General features: G+C 51.7%; 2 pseudogenes; one reads left to right on the top strand and one right to left on the bottom strand.

The window, feature by feature from the left end:
- The first annotated feature begins 56 nt into the window (after positions 1 to 56).
- Positions 57 to 10,617, top strand: LOC100591081 (annotated as a pseudogene).
- Positions 10,618 to 11,575: 958 nt separating this feature from the next.
- On the bottom strand, positions 11,576 to 16,185 carry LOC100590743 (annotated as a pseudogene).
- Positions 16,186 to 20,319: the final 4,134 nt, after the last annotated feature.

Raw genomic sequence — 20,319 nt, 5'->3', positions numbered from 1 at the left:
CAAGGAGTGCGCGTGCGCTTAAGAGGGTGATTGGTGCCGCCCTGGAGCGCCCCCTAATGGGGCACCGGCGCGGATAAGACAATTGCACGCTTTCTTGCAACAGGCATTTATTGAGCGCTCAATGTATGCCTGGCACTGGGCTGGGTGCTGCCACCTAAGCGAGAATGACCAATACTCGGCCAGCACCTCTATCAGGAAGGCTCTGACCACCAAGGATTGGGCCCCTGCGGTCATTCACGGCCGCGTAGGAGGCCGGGCACTGGCGCTGCAGGGAGAAGGCGGCGGGCGCGGCTGCTAGGGGGCAAGGTGGGAGCGTGGCCAGGGCGCAGGGCCTGGGCCGGGGCCCGCAGCACCCCCGGGGCTGGAGGCTGCCCGGCAGAAGCTCTCACTGCGGCGGAAGAAGGCGCCGAGCGCTGAGATGGAGCTGTAAGAACTGGCGCAGGCGGCGGATGGCGCCATCGACCCCGACCTGTTCAAGTGAGGGGGGCGGGTGGAGGCCGTGCGCGCCCCGACGCCCCCACCTGTGCTCTCGCTGTCAGCCCAGCCTCACTGGTCGGGAGAAGCCTCCCGCCCTTGTCGGGTCTTCAGGGAGGGGCCCGGGTCCGCGCTGGGCGGGGAGGGCTCACCGGCCCGGCGTCTGTCCCCGCCAGGACCCTGGTGGACCTGCTGAAGTTGAACGTGGCCCCCGTGGCCGTCTTCCAGATGCTCAAGTCGATGTGTGCCGTGCAGAGGCTGGCGAGCGAGCCCCAGGACTCTGCGGCCGTGTCTCTGCTCACGTCGAGCGTGCCCGAAGTCAGAGCCGGGCCCGTTGTCCCTGCCCCAGTGGTCGGGGGGCGGGGCGGAGAGGGGCAGGCGCAGTACAGCGGCAGCATGGCCCGGAGTGACCACGCCTGTCTTTCGGTCTCAGCCCAGCACCTGCAGGGCCCATCCGTGGGCTCTGCTCCCTGGCTTCGCTGTTATCCTTAGGAGGCATGTCCAGGCCAGGTGGAGGCAGAGTGCATGCCCCACGGTGCTCCAGGTGGGCTAGGGCTCCTCCGCCTCAGCCTCTCCCCACCTCTTCACTCATGCCTCCATTCCACAAAGTCAGGAATCAAGACGACTTTGGGCTAGGCGCAGGGGCTCCTGCCTGTAATCCAAGCACTTTGGGAGGCCAAGGGGGGAAAGTCGTTTGAGGCCATGAGTTTGAGACCAGTCTGGGTGACAGAGTGAGACCCTGCCTGTGAAAAAAAAAGAAAAAAATATATATATATTTTTTGAAATGGAGTCTCGCTTTGTTGCCAGGCTGGAGTGCAGTGGTGCTATCTCGGCTCACTGCAACCTCCGCCTCCCGAGTTCAAGTGATTCTCCTGCCTCAGCCTCCCACGTAGCTGGGACTACAGGCATGCGCCACCACGCCCAGCTAATTTTTTTTTGTATTTTTAGCAGAGACGGGGTTTCATCACGTTGGCCAGGATGGTCTCGATATCTTGACCTCATGATCTGCTCGCCTCGGCCTTCCAAAGTGCGGGGATTACAGGTGTGAGCCACCACACCCAGCACCCCCAAAAAAATTTTTTTAAAAGACAGTTTTGGGCCAGCAGCAGTGGCTCACGCCTGTAATTCCAGTACTTTGGGAGGCTGAGGCAGGCGTATCATTTGAGGTCAAAAGTTTGAGATCAGCCTGGCCAAAATGGTAAAACCCTGTCTTTACTAAAAATACAAAAATTAGCTGGGCATGGTGGCACACACCTGTAATCCCAGCTACTCTGGAGGCTGAGGCAAGAGAATCGGTTGAATCCAGGAGGCGGAGGTTGCAGTGAGCTAAGATCACACCATTAAACTCCAGCCTGGGTGACAGTGAGACTCCTCTCGAAAAAAAAATAACAGCACAGTTTTGGTCCTATCTTGTGGCATTACAGCCTCCAGGAAAGTGCCGAGGGAGCAGGGCAGGCAGAGAGGTCTTCCTGCCACCCCCTGCCTGTACCCCACTTGGGCCCAGGTCCTGTGCAGGGGCTTGGCCAGCCCTGGCCAGCTTCCCTCTGAGGATTGCAGGACAGGAGTCAGAGGCAAAACTCCCAGGGTACAGAGGCCTGCCGGGCCTGAAGGGCCTCCTCTCTCTCCAGCATGGTGACTGGGGCTGAGCAGATGCTGAGGCCGAGAGTGTGTCATGGTGGAGCCTTGGTCCCTGCTTATCCTCCCCACATGTTGCTTCTGCTCCCGACAGCTCCCTCTGTGAAATGCAGTAAAACCTCCCAGGCCACGGGAAGGAGGCCCAGAGCTTGCTCCCCGCCTGGAAGCATGAGTACACCCACACAGGCATCCTGAGAAGGGGCAGAGAGCCGGCTGCCCCCATGGGGGCAGGGCCTGGGCACCCCGTCCCCCTGCCCTGAGAGGCCTCAGGCACCTGTGCACAGGCCTCACTGACCCCGTGCTCTGTCTGCTCTCTTTGTGTCTCTCTCTGACCTCCAGAGGCCTCCTTTCTCTCTGCCAGGAACAATAACCCCACTTCGAACCCCTCTTTTCCTTGGGCCCTTGGCCTGCGGCCTCTCCGGTTCTGCCCCACAGCCCGGCTGCCACACATTCACCTTTCTCTCCAGCCCCTACCCCGCCCCATTCCCTCCGCCTCTCTTGCTGCCTGTTCTTTCTCAGGTCGTGTTTATTGGCTTATCTCTGGGGGTTGGTGCTCTGCCTTGTTTCCATGGAAAGTGCCTGGCCCCAGGAGGCAGAAAAACCTGTAAGCTGCAAGGGCAGGACCACGTAGGCCGTCGCTGCCCTGTGGCTTAGTGACAGGGCACAATTTCTGGCTCTGTTTATTAGAGACATGGTATGGCCCACAGTTGGGCTGGCATCTGGGGACAGGATCAACATCCCACACCGCAGAGGTGAACTGTGGTGAGTGAGACTTGTGCCCTGTAAAGAATTCCGCCCACCCCAGAGGAGGACAGCAGGCCGAGGGGTGGTGTGCTGTGCTGGAGAGCACAGCCCCAGGCGTGACAAACACCTCGGCCTCCTAGAAGCTGTCCCCTACCCGGACAGGAAGTCTGGAGGCTGAAACAGAGGCTCCCGCCTTCTCCGAGCCTCCTGGGCAGCACCACACAGATGCCGTGTGCTGGTCCCGTGGCCACACTCCAGCACTCAGCCCCCTTGCCCGCCTCACTCCTGAGTTGGGGCCACCTTCCAGGTGTCACCAGGTGTGATGAAACCAGGGTCCCAGAGCCAGGGGCCTGTGAGAGCCCACGGGGCTCTGGTTGCACCACCTGTACGCTCCTCCCCACGGTGCCCACCTCACTGCCACCCAGAGCTCAGGCCCAAGGGAGGGTGAGGAGGGGCTGAGGGACAAGCCGGGGTAGGGATGCACGGACTGCAGGCTGAGATGAGCAATTGAAGGGCAGGTTTCCACAGGGAGGAAGAAACTGGGAACAGAGTCCTTGTCATTCTAAGGGATGTTGCCACTCACTTGGGGATTCTGGGTGCCGGGCCCAGCTCTCAGTGCAGAGGGTGTGGCAGTGAAGTGAGATGGTCACACTCGGTCCAATGAGAGGTGGCGAGAAAAACCACCAGTGATGGAGGTAGGAGGAGGCTTCTGAGCAGGAGAGCAGTAAAGGTTACACAGGGCGGGACAGGAGGGGTCAGCAGGGCCCCGAAGGTGTGAGCTGGGGTGGGGGGAGGGGGTGGGCGAGGCAGAGTGCTGTCCAGGCGCTGGTGGGCCCAGGGCAGGAGGAGGGAGGTGGCAGGACACAGTCAAGATGTATTCAGGGGCCAGGCACAGTGGCTCATGCCTGTAATCCCAGCACTTTGGGAGACCAAGGCGAGCGGATGGCCTGAGGTCCAGAATTAGAGACCAGCCTGGCCAACATGGCAAAACCCCATCTCTACAAAAAAAAAAAAAAAAATTAGCCAGGTGTTGTGGCATACGCCTATAATCCCAGCCACTCGGGAGGCTGAGGCATGAGAATCACTTGAACCTGGGAGGCAGAGGTTGCAGTGAGGTGAGATCACGCCACTGCACTCCAGCCTGGGAGACAGAGTGAGACTCCATCTCAAAAAAAAAAAAAGATGTATGCGGGGGTCGTGGTGCTGGGAACACGGGCATAAAGGGGCCAGGAGGATCAGGGGTGCCGTGTGAGCAAACGGGGGCTCCGAGAGAAGTGAGAGGATGCCCAAAACACGAGGACAGGAGCGGCCTGGCATGCTGGGCCCCTCAGGGTCTTTGGTCTTTGAGGGCTCTGTCCTGTAGGCTGGGTGGCAGAAGGCCAGGATATGAGGGCACAGAGGCCCTGGGGGGTTGCCCTGTGGGGATAGAGGGAAACCTGGGGAGAAGGCGGAGGGGAGTGGGGCAGAGGTGGGGCCGCACCAGGAGTGTGCTGCGGAGTGAGAGGCAGAGCTCGCAGATGGGATGCCGAGAGCTCTCTGAGGCCCGCGTGTTGCAGCATCTGAACACGCGGAGCTCCGGCTGCCCCAGTAATGGCAGAATCTGGGGTGGAGAACATAAGGGGGGGTTGTCGGAGTGATCCAGCTGGTGGGCATGGAGGCCATAGATTTCACACAGGACTTGGGTGTGGAGTTCTCCAGGCTGCGGGCCAGGCCCACTCGAGCCTGCCTCTGTGAACTGCAGCAGGCGCCCCAGCGTCTCTGGATTCCTGTCCCCCAGCCATCCAGATGGCCTGCAGGGACCACCACCACCAGGCTCACTCATACCCACAAGGAGGGGGAAACAGAAGACCCCAGAACAGAGGGGCGATGCTTGTCGTGGTGAGGGTCTGGAGTCATTGAGGGAAAACTAAATTCAGTCAAGCAGTCTCTAAGTTTAGGGAAACTACACATTTTTTAAAGTTGTCCAGAGCATGTAAGATGACGTTTGGTATGTGGAAGCCGTGCGTCTCACATGAGCTGTGCTGCCTGATACAGGAACCGTGAGCTACATATGGCTGGCATGGTCACTGCACTGCGTGTATTATGCACAGCAGGTGCCAAAGGACTGGTACAAAAGTGAATGCAGGCGTGTTAGCTCATGGCTATAATCCCAACACTGGGAGGGAGAGGCAGGAGGATCACTTGAGGCCAGGAGTTCGAGACCAGCCTGGGCAATATAGTGAGATCCGGTGTCTACAGACAAAAGAACAAAAGTGAATGCAGGGCCAGGCACAGTGGCTCATACCTGTAATTTCAGCACTTTGGGAGGCTAAGGTGGGTGGATCACTTGAGCCCAGGAGTTTGAGACCAGCCTAGGCAATATGGTGAAATCCCATCTCTATTTAAATAAAAAGGAAAAAAAAAAGTGATTGCAACATTTCGTGAAAAACTTACGTACTGATTACATGTTGAAATGATCATATGTTGAATATTTTGGGTTAATTAAAATATATTATTTGAATTCTAATTTCACATTTTCTTTTACTTTAGTGGTTACTAGAAAATTTAAAATTGTGGCTGGGTGCGGTGGCTCATTCCTGTAATCCCAGCACTTTGGGAGGCTGAGGTGGGTGGATCACCTGAGGTCGGAAGTTCGAGACTAGCCTTACCAGCATAGTGAAACCCCATCTCTACTAAAAATACAAAATTAGCCGGGCATGGTGGCACATGCCTGTAGTCCCAGCTACTTGGGAAGGTGAAGTAGGAGAATCACTTGAGCCCGGGAGGTGGAGGTTGCAGTGAGCGGAGATTGTACCATTGCACTCCAGCCTGGACAACAAAAGCGAAACTCCGTCTCAAAAAAAAAAAAAAAAAAAAAATTGCATGTGTGGCTCATGCCCCTGACTTGGGGTTGCTGAAGGCATGTCATGAATGTGTTGGAGCAGCACTGTCTGACAGGAGTATTAGGCGAGCCACAGACTAAAGGACCTGCTGTGCTGCCCCTGCCCCCGCCAGTGAGACACCACTGCTGATGCCACCTGCCCTGGCTGTGGCTGCTTCTCAAGCAGAGCCAGTGGTTATTTCCTTCCCTTTCAGTTCTCTCACCTCACCTCTGCCCGTTTTCCTTCCTAACACAAATGTTGGTCAGCCCATGTTGCTGCAAGTTCGTGCTGCCACTACAAAACAAGAAAGGCCACCCTTGGGGACCAGTAGGAAGGGACACATCCTCATTCCCCAACCAGCTCTGCCCAGATGGGAAATGGGGGGGAGTCGGGCTCACATAGGTCACACCAAAGGTAAACGGCAGAGGGCGTCCCAGCTTGGTCTGGCCCACTCCGCAGCTTCAGGGATTCCCCAGATCATGAGAGGCTGACAGGCTGCTGCATTCTGGGGTTTGCTTTGTTAGGGGCTCACGAAATGCCGAGTGGCCACTAGCTGGTTTCAGAGTAGCAGGAGCACTGACCTTGAAGAGAATGAGCCAGGCTGTTTTTAGTTTTGTTGTTGTTTTATTTTTGTATTTTTAAGTTTTGTTAATCTAATTTTTTTTTTTTTTTAGAGGTAGTCTCCCTCTGCCACCCAAGCTGGAGTGCAGTGGTGCAATCATGGCTCACTGCAGCCTCCGACTCCTGGGCTCAAGTGATCCTCCCACCTCAGCCTCCTGAGTAGCTGGGACTACAGGTGCAGGCCACCAAGCCCGGCTTTTGTTTGTTTTTTCGGTTTTTTTTTTTTAGAGATAGGGTCTCACTTTTTTGCCCAGGCTGGTCTCGAACCTTTGGCCTCAAGGGATCCTCCTGCCTCAGCCTCCCAAAGCACTGGGATTATAGCATGAAGTCTGTTTTAACATTCATTGGTCATTGACTATTTTTGGTGCATAGGAGGACCCTCCAGGGACCAGGCCTGGGGACATCAGTCACTCCACCCTCCCACCCCAACCTGCAGCCACACTTGGTTCAACCCCACTGTCCAGCCCGTCTGACTCAGTAGCCCCTCCCAAGGGAGCAGAGCTAAAAGAAAAAAGCTGGTTTTCCCACTTCAAGATGCTGCAGGCCATTCTCTTCTGGGCCTCCTCATCCTTCATAAAGTGAGGAGGCCTGAACAGGGCTCCTCACTAACCCCAAGAGCACATGATTCCTGAAGGGTTCCAGAATTGTTTTCTTAACATCCATTATGGCTTAAAGTTATGTTAAGGGTTTGTCAGCCCTGTCAGATTTAAAGGTAAGCATTATTAGTCAGGTGTGGCCACATGCTTGTAGTCCCACTACTCTGGAGGCTGAGGCAGGAGGATTGCTTGAGGCCATGAGTTCAAGGCTGCACTGAGCTGTGATTGCATCACTGCACTCCAGCTCAGGTGACAGAGCAAGACTCAGTCTCTAAAAACCAAAAAGATTTAAAAAAATTTTCAAAACCCTTATTTCCTCCTTTCTGCTTCCCTCTCATCCTTGTTTCCAGAAGGGACCAAGTCATTACTGAGGGGAAGAGAGGAAACGCAGATGGCGCCAAGCTGAAGGGAAGCCAGCTCTGAGTCAGACCCAGGTCTGCAGCCTGCCCTGCCGTGTGCTGTGGGGAGCTGGACATTAGTCACCCTGAGAGCACGTGGGCACCTAAACACCGCGGCTACAGATGATCTGACTCTGTCTGGCCTTGCCCGCAGAGGGACTGTGGCCTCATAGGAGGATGCTGGCCCATTGTGGGAGCTGCTGCAAGGTGGTGGGGCTCATCTGCTCATGGGAGACGGGGTCCTTCCCCCTGACCAGTCAGTGGAGACTAAAATAATGGCAGTTTGTACCAAAGGAAATGCATGGTGGCCATTCTCTGCTTTGTGCCTTTTTCACGAGTCATTGGTAGACTGAGGTGGCCAAACTTCACCCACCACATGCTTCTGGCTGCACCCCTCCTTGGTTCTGGGCAACCCTGACTCCATCTTTCTTGAGTTGAGTGTGCCAAGCTGACAGAGTTCCAAGCGTGCCACTACCATAACCTTTGCCACCCACCAAGCAGCAAAGATCTCATTCTCTGAGGAAGAACTCCCCAGAAACTCTCACAAGGAGGGCCATCCTATCCCTGCAGGGGTTTGGGGAGAATTTTCTTTTCAGTATTGGCGTGGAAAGGGAGCTGGAGTGTCCTCTGGAGTAGCTAAGATCCATGGCATCTCAGACACAGGAGCCTCCACTTGTTCAAGGAGACAAATGGTGAAACAGAAATGTCCTGATGGATCCCTAAAACACTTGGTTGCATCTTTTCTCCAAGAGCGCAGTTTCCAGTTGCAGGCTATTTGACTAAACTTGGTAAGAGGCCAGGGAAGAACCAGGATTGAGGCTGAGTGTTCTGTTGGCTGAACCCTCGTCTGATCTCACCCCAAAAGTGGTGGCAGGAGAGCTCCCGCAAGGGACTGCCCCAGACCTTCCACTGAGATCCAGTTGGGATGAGAGCCAGTTGGGATTCCAAAGGAAGAAGCACTTAATGCGAGGGTGGTCAGTCTAAAGCATGTGTTAGGGGAACTTCCATACACACAGTGCTGCAGTATGGCCTCACAAGGAACAGCAAGGAAGGAGGTTCTGCCTAGGCATGCTGCAGTGAGGGGGGTGGAGTGTGGAGTTTATATGAGGGTGCAAGGAATTTGGCTGGGGGTGGGGCCAGTTTCCACATGCTTCGCAACATGTCAGATCTTTTGCTGTTTCAGGCAACAAACAACATGTTTATCAGTGTCTGGTAAGAAGCAAGGCCCCAGCTAGGGTTCAAGCCTGCAGGGGGAACACGCAGCTGACCAGGTCACAGAGCAGTCAAGGCATGCTCTCGGTCAGGACAAAGCTGGGGGGACAAGATGGGGGACCCAACACTGTGAGTCAAGCAGGGGACACACGCCCTGGTTAGAGCCCATGGGGCAGACTCTACCAGGCCAGAGCAAAAGAGAGCCCTGGCCAAGGTACTTCACATGGGGGATTGTGACCCCACGGGCAAGCCTTCTACCCAAGCACATTTGTTCCCTGGAGGGTCCTCTCGGTCTTGCTGATGCTGACAACACCAAGTCCAGGGAAATCCATCCCATTAAAATAAAGCTCTGGCCCAAGTGTCGTTGCAGATTGTTCTATCTTCACAAAAAGGAGTAAGCAAATTACAAATCGAGGGAAATCTGAACCAGTGGTCTTCATCTGAGACTCTCTGGTGGTCAGAAGGAAAGTCTCAAGCATTCAGACCATGGGAGGAACCCAGTCATGGAATCCGGTAGCTCAACTCAAGAGCGAGAGGCTTTATTGCGGGATCTGGCCAGCAGCCCGCAATGCAACGGGGCTCTCTCTTTGCTCCTAGGCGGATCGGCAGGTTGAGAAATAATAGACACACACAAGATAGTGAAAGCTGGGTCCAGGGGAGTCACTGCCTTCTGGCCCCATGGTGTCAACGATGCACTGGATATACCAGCATTTATTATTAAGTTTAGTGAGGGCAGGGGTAGGTTAGTGAGGGATTTAGGGTCATTTGATTATGAGGTGAGATGGTCACATGGGGATGAAGTAATTCTTTAACATAGCATTTGTATGTAGAAGTACAGTACATTTGTATGTAGAAGTACAGTATACAGAGATAAGAATTTACAACATAGTGTGTGCGTCAGTAATTTCTAACAGAGCCTTAGAACAGAAACACAGTCTTTCCATAACCTATGATTAGCAAGATATTAATTGGCAGTAACAATTGCAACAAAAGCTGGTTATGAACAATCCATGGAAACAGGACGTGAAGCTACACAACGGGTTAGACCAGAAATTCTCAGAAGGGAGTATGCCTTCACCCTAAAGAGGCCTAGAAGAGCCACGGCAAGATGAGGGCATTTATAGCCCTATCTTATCCATATGGACAGGCGCTCCCCCATGCATCCGTTTATAGGCCCTCCACAAGGGTCGCATTCCATTCCCAGAGCTATGAACATCTGCTTTTCTGGGATAGGAATCTTGGTGATGTGAAACCTCCCTGACTGCACGTCCGTTCACAGGCTCCCTGCAGGGGGAAGCACATCACACACTGTTAGCTCGTTCTGGCAGTCCAATCTGGCATTGTCTTTACACAATCCTGCATGCTATTTTGTATTTACAATAATCAAGAGCATTTCATCTTTTATTCCACAGCAATAGTTTCAGGGGGTCTCCCTACAAGGCTTGACCACTGTTTGCAGAATACTCAGGTAGGTAGGAAACAATGTGAGAGCTTCCAAAATCAAAATCAGAAACCCAATTCCAGTACTTGGTGACTGCAGTGTTTCCTGCCTGTCACCGTCTGAGGCAGCTCAGATGTACAGTTCAGCGTGAACACACCTGAAGGATGAAGCGGCAAGTCCCTGCTGCTGCTGCTGCTTGGCGCCATCAGGGCAGACCAGGTTCCTTGTCCAGGCCAAGTATGGACCAGCCACGCTTACCCTTCCCTAAATGGACCCGTGGCCAAGGGCTTCTAGGGCATGAACTGCCTTTGGTGGTTGTGAGCCTCAGGACTGGGGACTGATACAGGGCTTTCAGCTTGAAGTGGCTTTGAGGGAAATATGCAGACACAAATGTTGCTCAAGGGGCACACTTCAGTAGGTGCTGCAGTTACGGGGCTCGTCTGTTCCTATTGGTTGTGCTTTGTGTCTCCTCAGGGAGAAACAAAGGCAGCACCTCCCTCGGGGGAGCGCCGGCCCTGTTGGAATGCAGCAGCCGCAAAGGATCCAGCCAGAGGACACCCCGCCAGCCCAGTGCTACCAGGCTGCCCAAGTGGGGTGGGCCTGGAAGAAGGCAGCAGGTGTGGGGCAGCACCTAGGACGGGCCAGAGACTTGTCACACCACTGTCCCCAGCAAAGGCTACGTGTTGTCTCCTTCAGTTGATAGTAAGTCTTTCTGAGATGCAGACGGTCTGGGTCATATGTTCTCTACTGTTTTTTAATGATATTGTGGCACAAACTTAGAATGAGGTTTTTATGCAGGTCCTGGTTGTGCCACAGCTGAACTAACCAGGTCACTTCACCTTGAGTCAACTTCCTGGAGCTGACTTTGGTTCTGAGAAAAGATACCTGGATTCCCAGGTCTTTTATAAACAGACGTTAACACGCTTCACTTGAAGTGAAAGGTGCGAGGTTTTCTACCAAGACAGTTGACAGTGCTGAGGGGCAAGGTGACCGTGTGTGTGCGTGGAGGGTAAACGCTGCCTTCCAGGTTACCATGGAGCAGTGGGGGGTCAGGATGGGTGTGTTGTGACCTTCTGTGGGTCACAAATACTGTGGAGAACTCAGTAACACCTTCCCCCTTCTAAAATGTCCTGACCTTACACATTTGACCTACAGCTTTAGGGATTTCATGGACACGCCCCATTCACAGACCTCAGATTTAAACACTCTGCTTCTAGGCTCTTCTTTTTAGCCAGCACATCCCATTAATAGAAAAGCCTCAAAAAATGCAAATTCAGTTAAAACCCTGACTTAGCTTTCCTAGAATTTAGGAAACCTATCCACTCAACGCTTGGCTTGTTTCCCCGGGTCAAGTCACTTCCATGGCAGCTCCTTAAGTACATACACTCCTGCTGCACCCCAACCCCATGCCAGCAGGGCAGGCTGGGACCCCACTGACTGTCCATGCAGGCTCTGGGGTCCCACCTGCTCCTGTAGGCAGAGCCAAGCAGCACGACACACAGAGGTCTTGGTTTTATAGAGAAACTTTAATTGCAAACAACTTGAAAGCAGCCATGCTGGGGGTGGCAGGAGAGAGCCCACCACACCCTCCCCTCAGTATTCTTTGCCTTCTTCAGCGTGAGCTTCCACAGAATCCATGCCCACCTCTTCATAATCCTTCTCCAGAGCTGCCAGGTCCTTGCGAGCCTCAGAGGACTCCCCCTCCGCCATGCCTTCCCCCATGTACCATTGCACAAAGGCCTGCTTGGCATACATGAGATCAAACTTACGGTCCAGGCAGGCCCAGGCCTTGGTGATGGCTGTGATGTTGCTGAGCATGCACATGGCCCATTGCAACTTGGCCAGGTTTCCCCCAGGGACCACCGTCAGGGGCTGGTAGTTAATGCCCACCTGCCAGAGAAGGGGAAGAAAGCAGTCCGTGAAGCTTGTACCAAACCTAGAAATGGTGGCTACTTTTCCTCAAACAGAAGACCCCCTGTAGGTGACCAGGAGAATGCTCAGTTCACCCCCACAAACTTCACTAAGCCCTTCTCTGTGCCAGACAGGATGACGGTTCCAGACAAGGAATAAAGAGAAAGGAGCCTTGGAGGTTCCTGGCAGGATCCCAAGCTGCCCGAAGGGCTGTGTCCTACCAACTGTGACATGTGATAGGTGCCCAGGTGAAGACTGTCTTCCCTCTGAAAATGTACACTACTTGTCTTCTTTATAGATTATTAACTCCAAAGGGTTTTACAAGATAGTAATGAAATTCTGTAGCTAAACATTTTCCACCCAGATAGATTGTGAGTACACAACTGTGATGCCACGGGGAAGGTCATACCCCCTGCTGTCCCACCAAACAAGCCACTGTGAAATATGCAAAGCTGACAGGTCAAAGATCACTTGAATGAAGCTACCACAGCAGCAAGAGTAGTCCACGTGCTTGCTTGAGTAGGAAGTGACATTCCAAGGTGGGAACCAAAAGGGAAGCATTCCAAGTTTCAGAACTTGGGAATAACACGTCCTGAGTAGTGCATGGGGTCAACTAGAGCAGGGGTCAGCAAACCTGTTCTATAAATGACAAGATCATACAAATTCTAGGCCTTACAGGCACATGGACTCTGTCACACCTACCCCACTCTGAGGCTGGACAGCAAAATCGATCTGCAGTGAAGGGGTGTGGTGGCTGTGTTCAGACAAAACCTTACTTACAAAATTGGGCGGCTAGTCCAGCAGCCATGCTAAGCCCTGAAGGAGAGGAAGAGAAGCCTGGAGTAGGAATTCCCAGTTAGAGCTGACTGCAGTGGTCTCCCCAGAGGCAGGGGGTGTCTGAGCCAGAGGAGGCAGGGAAAGCAAAGCAGAGGACGCACAGGTCCAACAGAGGGAGAAGTGACAGGATTTAGTCACCAACTCCTGGAAAAGCTGAAAGGGGACAGCAAGGTTTCTTTCATGTGTCAGTGGAAGATGGGGACAGATTTTCTGTCTGAGGCAAACACAGGCCAAAATTACTAGGCTTCCCAAAAGAGAAATAAAGATGGTGCTGTTTTCGTCACAAAAAGATTCTTGATAGTCTTTCTTTAAATCAAACACTCCGAAAGACATTTAAATTGGATATAATTTCTACAGATGAACATTCTGACTGTGTCTTCATGGTCGACAACGAAGCCACCTATGACATATGTTGGCACAACCTGGACATACTTAGATGAAGCAAGACTTAGTGAGAGCAGTTTATAATAATGCCCAAGTTAAACTATATACACCATCCACATGATTCCCCAAAATGCCCATAAAATTTCTACGAAGTTCAACCTATCTTTTCCACACAAATTCTGCTGTCCAAGCAAGGGGCACCAAAACCCTCCAAAAAATACCTTATTCTTAAAAAAACACAAAAATCTCACCACAGATATATAGTGTGATGACTCACAAAGGAAGTTCAAAAGACACCACTGAATTAATTATCACTCTGGTTCATCGGTTTATGTCCATGAGCCTAGCCCATGGAACAGGGGCAGGGTGACGGTTCCAGACAAGCAACTGCAAAGGATGCAGGCCTTCGAGGGCAGCATCATTCTGCAGGTCTGCTACTTCCTGACGGCACAAGGACTCCACATCACCCAGTCCTCCCTTAAATCCAGTCAGGCACCAACCTGCAAACTGGTTGGTGTGCTTGCTCTTGATGGTGGCGATGGCCCCACTGATGTCTTTCGGGACCACATCCCCTTGGTACAACATGCAGCAGGCCATGTACTTGCCGTGGTGAGGGTCACACTTGACCATCTGATTGGCTGGCTCGAAACAGGCATTGGCAATGTCGGCCATGGACAGCTGCTCGTGGTAGACCTTCTCGGCTGAGATGATCAGGGCGTAGGTGGCCAAGGGGAGGTGGATGTGGGGGTACGGCACCAGGTTGGTTTGGAATTCTGTCAAGTACACATTCAGGGCCCCATTGAATCACAGGGAGGCCATGATGGAGGACACGATCTGCCCAATCAGACGACTGAGGTTGGTATACCTGGGACACTCGATGTCCAGGTTGTACCGACATGTCATAGGTGGCTTTGCTGTTGACTGTGAAGGCACAGTCAGAATGTTCCAGGGTCGTGTATGTGGTCAGGATGGAGTCGTAGGGCTGGGTCATGGCCGTGGAGACCTGGGGGGCTGGGTAAATGGCAAACTGCAGCTTGGACTTCTTCCTGTAGTCCACCGAGAGCCATTCCATGAGCAGAGACACGAACCCAGAGCCGGTGCCGCCCCCAAAGCTGTGGAAGATGAGGAAGCCCTGCAGTCCCGTGCACAGATCCGCCTGAGAGAAACCAGACAACGTGAGCCAATGCCCGTGGGAGCCACACCACCAACCTCCACCAAGCCGGGGCCACATCTCTTTGCCTCTGAGAGTTGATACGGATTCAGACCCTCCATAATGAACTCGCATCACACTCTGAAGCAGAGAAAGGCAGACAATACATATCTATGCACAAATCACCACGCACACTTCATAGTAAGACGTTACAGACTTAGTCGGACTCAAGATGCTGCTCTAAGTGTTGCGAAAATGACCTTCCCTTCACCATCCAAGGCCTAGTCTCCTGTGCGGGACAACGTCCTCATGAAGCCTTCTCTTCTTACCAGTTTGTGGATCCGGTCCAGGATCAGGTCTCCTTGCCGATGGTGTAATGGCCTCTGGAGTAATTATTGGCTGCATCTTCCTTCCCACTGATCAGCTGCTCCTGGTGGAAGAGCTGCCTGTAGGTCCCTGTGTGCACTTCATCTACAAAGAGACCACATGTGCTGTGAGTCTTTAAGGCCTACTGTACACCAAGGTGAACACGTTCCAGGACTGTTCACTTCTACAAAGTACATGCTGTTCAAAGTACATGAGCTACATGTTGTAGGTCAACAGTGGCAGTGTCTGGTAGAAAATGTCTCCGTGATAACCAAACCACAAATGCAATTTAAGGCTCTAGGAAGTTAAAGTCAGCTCTGGTATAAATGTCAGCATAGGCTGGGCGTGGTGGCTCACACCTGTAATCCCAGCACTTTGGGAGGCCGAGGCAGGCGGATCACGAGGTCAGGAGATCAAGACCATCCTGGCTGACACGGTGAAAACCCATCTCTACTAAAAATACAAAAACAAAATTAGCCGGGCGTGGTGGCGGGCGCCTGTAGTCCTTGCTACTTGGGAGGCTGAGGCAGGAGAATGGCGTGAACCCAGGAGGTGGAGGTTGCAGTGAGCCGAGATGGTGCCACTGCACTCTGGCCTGGGCGACAGAGCAAGACTCTTTCTCTAAATAAATAAATAAATAAATGTCAGCATAAACAGTTCCCAATGAAGGGAAATAAGCTCTCGCACCGCCCCCCAACACTGGTAATTCTACAGGTACATACACCTTTCCTGCCCTTAGCTACTACATCAAAGGCTATAAGTTAAAAATCTCTTACAAACTGGACAGTCACCAGGTCAGTGTGACTTCTGAAGGGCAGTCCCATCAACCTGTGTGGCCTGGGTCCCACATGCTTTCAGGTGACATTGTCACCTCCTGCGGGACACTGAAAGGTACTGTCTCTTTGCAGCTCTCCTTGGAAACTACCTGGGACTTCTAATCTGGATGAAGGAAATGAATGTTCTGTACTTACCTTCTATGCCTAAGATGCACATCAAGACTCTCATGCGCCAGCATGAGACAGTGCACAGCATTCAGGAGGGAATCAACGCCCCACACCCTGCAGGCAGGGCCACCTGGGCAGGGCTGAGGCAGCCATGAGGGAATCTCTCCACAGCCCATCTTACTGCTGGCAAAGCAGCTTTTCCCATACATCCTAAATTAGGAGCTGAGTCTCACATACACTAAATATGAAACTTTCAGTTTCTGCCCTAACGATGCCATGGGTATATGCTTCTCTATCCCATCCATTCTGCAGGGGGATTCACGGGAGCCCATGTGGGGTTTTACCAATGCTCTCCCACCCTCCCAGGAAAGCTGCCATCCAGTGCCCGAGGACCTATCAACTACAGTGGGCTCCAGGTCCACAAACACTGCTCTGGGCACGTGCTTGCCAGCCCCAATCTCACTGAAGAACGTGTTGAAGGAGTCATCCCCACCACTGATGGTTTTGTCACTTGGCATTTGACCATCAGGCTGAATTCCATGTTCAAGGCAGTACAGTTCCCAGCAGGCATTGCCGATCTGGACACCCGCCTGCCCCATGTGGATAGAGATACACTCATGCTGTGAACCAGAACATAAATGTGAACCCATTCATTTCAAGACAATTTGAAACTCTACGGCATGCAAAATATTCTGTGGTGACAGAAAAAAAAAAGGGAATGAGAACAAAGTGTGTCTGCCTATCAGGGTTAAACCTATAAGGAAGAAGCTCTTAAAAGGGGAGAATAACAAACTAAAATAGAAGGGAGAAGGTAAATAGAAGAGAGAAGGCTGAGTGAGGTGGCTGACCCCTGTAATCCCAGCCCTTTGGAAAGCCAAGGTGGGAGAATTGCTGGAGCCCAGGAGTTCAAAGCTACAGTGAGCTGTGATTGTCCCACTGCATTCCAGCCTGAGTGACAGAGCTCTTAAAAAAAAAAAAAAAAAGTTTATTATTGCCACATTTAAGACGTTCAGCCCTGGAGCGGAGATTCAAGTTGCTTTAAATATACACTCTTAATTAGCAGCAGTTACAAAATGCTGTTTTTATGTTATTTTATTTAATTTTTTATATATATATATATATATATATATATATATATATTTTTTTTTTTTTTTTTTTTTTGAGATGGAGTCTCGCTCTGTCACCCAGGCTGGAGTGCAGTGGCAGGATCTCGGCTGATTGCAACCTCTGCCTCCCGGGTTCAAGCAATTCTCCTGCCTCAGGCTCCTGAGTAGCTGGGAAAGGCACGTGCCACCATGCCTGGCTAATTTTTATATTTTTAGTAGAGACAAGGTTTCACCATGTTGGTCAGGCTGGTCTCGAGCTCCTGACCTCGTGATCCACCCGCCTCGGCCCCCAAAGTGTTGGGATTATAGGCGTGAGCCACCATGCCCAGCCTATTTTGTTATTTTTTGAGACAAGGCCTCACTCTGTTGCCCAGGCTGGAGTGCAGTAGTAAGATCATAGCTCACTGCAGCCCTGAACCTCCTCAGGCTCAGGTGATCCTCCCACCTCAGCCTCCCGAATAGCTGGGACTACAGGCATGTGCCACCATGCCCAGCTAATTTTTTTGTATTTTTTGTAGATACAGGGTTTCACCATGTTGTCAGGGTTGGTCTCAAACCCCTGGCTGAGGCGACCTGCCTGCTTCAGCCTCCCAAAGTGCTGGGATTACAGGTGTGAACCACTGCACCTGGCCAGAGATACTGTTTTTAAGACAAAAGAAGAAGCAGTTCCTAAGTGGTTTACCAAGAATTGCTCTTTTTTAAAAAATTGAGATGGGTCTCACTGAGGCTGGTCTTCAATTCCTGGCCTCAAACAATCCTATCACTTCAGCTTCCCTGGCCACAAGAATTTGTGTTAAAACAACATAAGCTATTGGTTGTCTATACATTATTCTTTGTATCATAAATTCTACAAACAAGAAGATAATGGGTTAAGCTAGTCAGGAACAAAATGCCTTTAAAAAATTGCCCCCTGGGCATGGATACGAAATATGTTACTGAAGTCCCATATTCATTTCTTTTTCTTTTATTATAATTATTATTTTGTTTTTTGTTTTGTTTTGTTTTTCTTTTTCTTTTTCTTTTTCTTTTTTTTTTTTTTGAGACAGAGTCTTGCTCTGTCATCCAGGCTGGAGTGCGGTGGCATGATCTCGGCTCACTGCAACCTCCACCTCCTGGGCTCAAGCGATTCCCCTGCCTCAGCCTCCCAAGTAGCTGGGATTACAGGCATGCACCACTATACCTGGCTAATTTTTGTATTTTTAGAAAAGACAATGATTTACCATGTTGGCCAGGCTAGTCTCAAACTCTTGACCTCAAGTGATTCGCCCACTTCAGCCTCCCAAACAGCTGGGATTACAGGAATGAGCCACTGCACCCAGCATATTATTATTACTTTGAGACAGGGTCTCGCTGTGTACCCAGGCTGGAATGCACTGGTATGGTCATAGCTCACTGCAGCCTCAACCTCCTGACTTGGGACCACAGGTGTGTGCCACCATGCCCAGCTTTTTTTTTTTTTTTTAAGTTTTTGAGGAGACAAGGATCTCCTGATGTTGCCCAGGCTGGTCTCAAAACTCCTGGACTAAAGTGATCCTCCCACCTTGGACTCACCTTGGCCTCCTGAGACTACAGGCGTGAGCCACCATGCCCTTCCTGAAGTCCCATATTTATGTCTCCAGGCCTGATAAATTCTGCATACCTCACATAGCTCAAAGTGCTCTGAGCTATTTTTATTTTTCTCACTAAAGAAGAAAGAGGAGACATATCCCTGCTCAGGAAAGTGCCAAGCTGGGACTCAATACTCATTTTGAAGGACTTTGGAACAATTATTTGATTCTTCCCTTTTTTTCTTTTTTAGACAGGATCTCACTATGTTGCTCAGGCTGGGCTCAAATTCCCAGGCTCAAATGATCCTCCTGCCTCAGCATCCCTTGTAGGCTGGGCCTACAGGCAAACATGCATCGCCATGTGCAGTTTGATCCTTCCATTCTTTTTTTTTTTTTTTTGAGACAGGTTCTCACTCTGTCAACCAGGCTGGAGTGCAGTGGTGCAATCATGGCTCACTGCAGCTTCAAACTCCCAGGTTCGAGTGATCCTCCCACCTCAGCACCCCAGGTAGTTGGAACGACAGGCACATGCCACCATGCCCAGCTAATTTTTAAACGTTTTTTATAGAAAACGGGGGTCTCACTATGCTGCCCAGGCTGGTCTGGAACTCCTGGCTTCAAGTGATCCTCCCATCTTGGCCTCCCAAATTTCTGGGATTACAAGCATGTGCCAGTGTGCTGAGCCTGATTCTTCCTTTTTTTTTTTTTTTTTTTTTTTGAGACCAGGTCTTGCTCTGTCACCCAGACTGGAGTGCAGTGGCATGAGCTCGGCTCACTGCAACCTCCGCCTTCTGTGTTCAAGCAACTCTCCTGCCTAGCCTCCTGAGTGGTTGGGATTATAGGTGCCCCCCAACACACCTGGCTAATTTTTGTATTTTTAGTAGAGATGGGGTTTCACCATGTTGGCCAGACTGGTCTTAAACTCCTGACCTCAAGTGATCTGCCCACCTCAGCCTCCCAAAGTGCTGGGATTACAGGTGTGAGTCACCATGCCCACCCTGATTCATTCATTCTTAAAAGATAGTCTTTACTTTCTTGAATATCCACTGTGTATTCACTTCTGGGAAGAGTACAGGAGAAGACATGCAGGCTTACCCCCAGCTCATCACTGGAATGCAGCACCCCATTCTGGCATCTCCCTAGAGGGTGGTCAAGCAGACCCTCAACTTTCCCTCCTGAGAAGAGAGCAGAGAAGAGAGAAGCAGCTCCCCCAGTGGAACAGAACACATGAGGTCCAGGAGCTGGGCCTTTTCTGTGGGCTTTGGGGGCCTCTGAACAGTGCGATCAGGTCTGCCCTTAGAAGGATGCTTTGGCGCAAGAAGGAGGGGCAGGCAGGGAGTTCTGCAGAGGGCCAGGGAAACCAGAGGAGGCCACTGCCCCCACTGCCCCTTCTCCCCAGGAGGGTGAATCCTTCTGTATTGGTCAGCTCCAGGTGCCATAAAAAAATACCATTGACTGAGCGGCTTAAACAACAGACATTTATTTTCTCACAGTTCTGGAGGCTAAAAGTCCCAGAAGCCTCTCTTCCTGGCTTGCACGCAGCCACCTTCTCACCACGTCCTCCCACAGGGTGGGGGGAGGTAGCACCCAAGCTCTCTGCTCTCTTATAAGGACAGTAATCCTATTGGATCAAGGCCCACCCTTATGCCCTCACTTAACCTTCACCATCTTCTTATAGACCCTGGCCCCAAATACAATCACATTGGGAACTAGAGCTTCAGCGTCTAATATTGAGGGGGACACCATTCAGTCCACAGACCCCTCCTTCCTCAGGGCTCCAGCCACATCGTGCACAGAGCTCAGCTGTAGCCCGCATCACACGGTGCTCTTCAGTAGAGGCATGCATTGCTCAATGACTAGGATACGTTCTCAGAAATGCATCATCAGGCGATTTCGTTGACGTGAGAACATCATAGAGTGTGCTTAGACCAGCCTAGATGGTGCAGCCCACTGCACACCTAGGCCATATGGTACAGCATATTGCCCCTTGGCTACCGACCTGTACAGTAAGGATTTGCATATCTAAACACAGAAAAGCTATGGGGAAAATACGGTATTATAATCTTTTTTTTTTTTTTTTTGAGACAGAGTC

Source organism: Nomascus leucogenys, chromosome 7b (genome assembly GCF_006542625.1).
Source record: "Nomascus leucogenys isolate Asia chromosome 7b, Asia_NLE_v1, whole genome shotgun sequence".
NCBI lineage: Eukaryota > Metazoa > Chordata > Mammalia > Primates > Hylobatidae > Nomascus > Nomascus leucogenys.
Note: the sequence above shows the minus strand (reverse complement) of the source record. Positions and strands in the feature narration are given on the sequence as shown.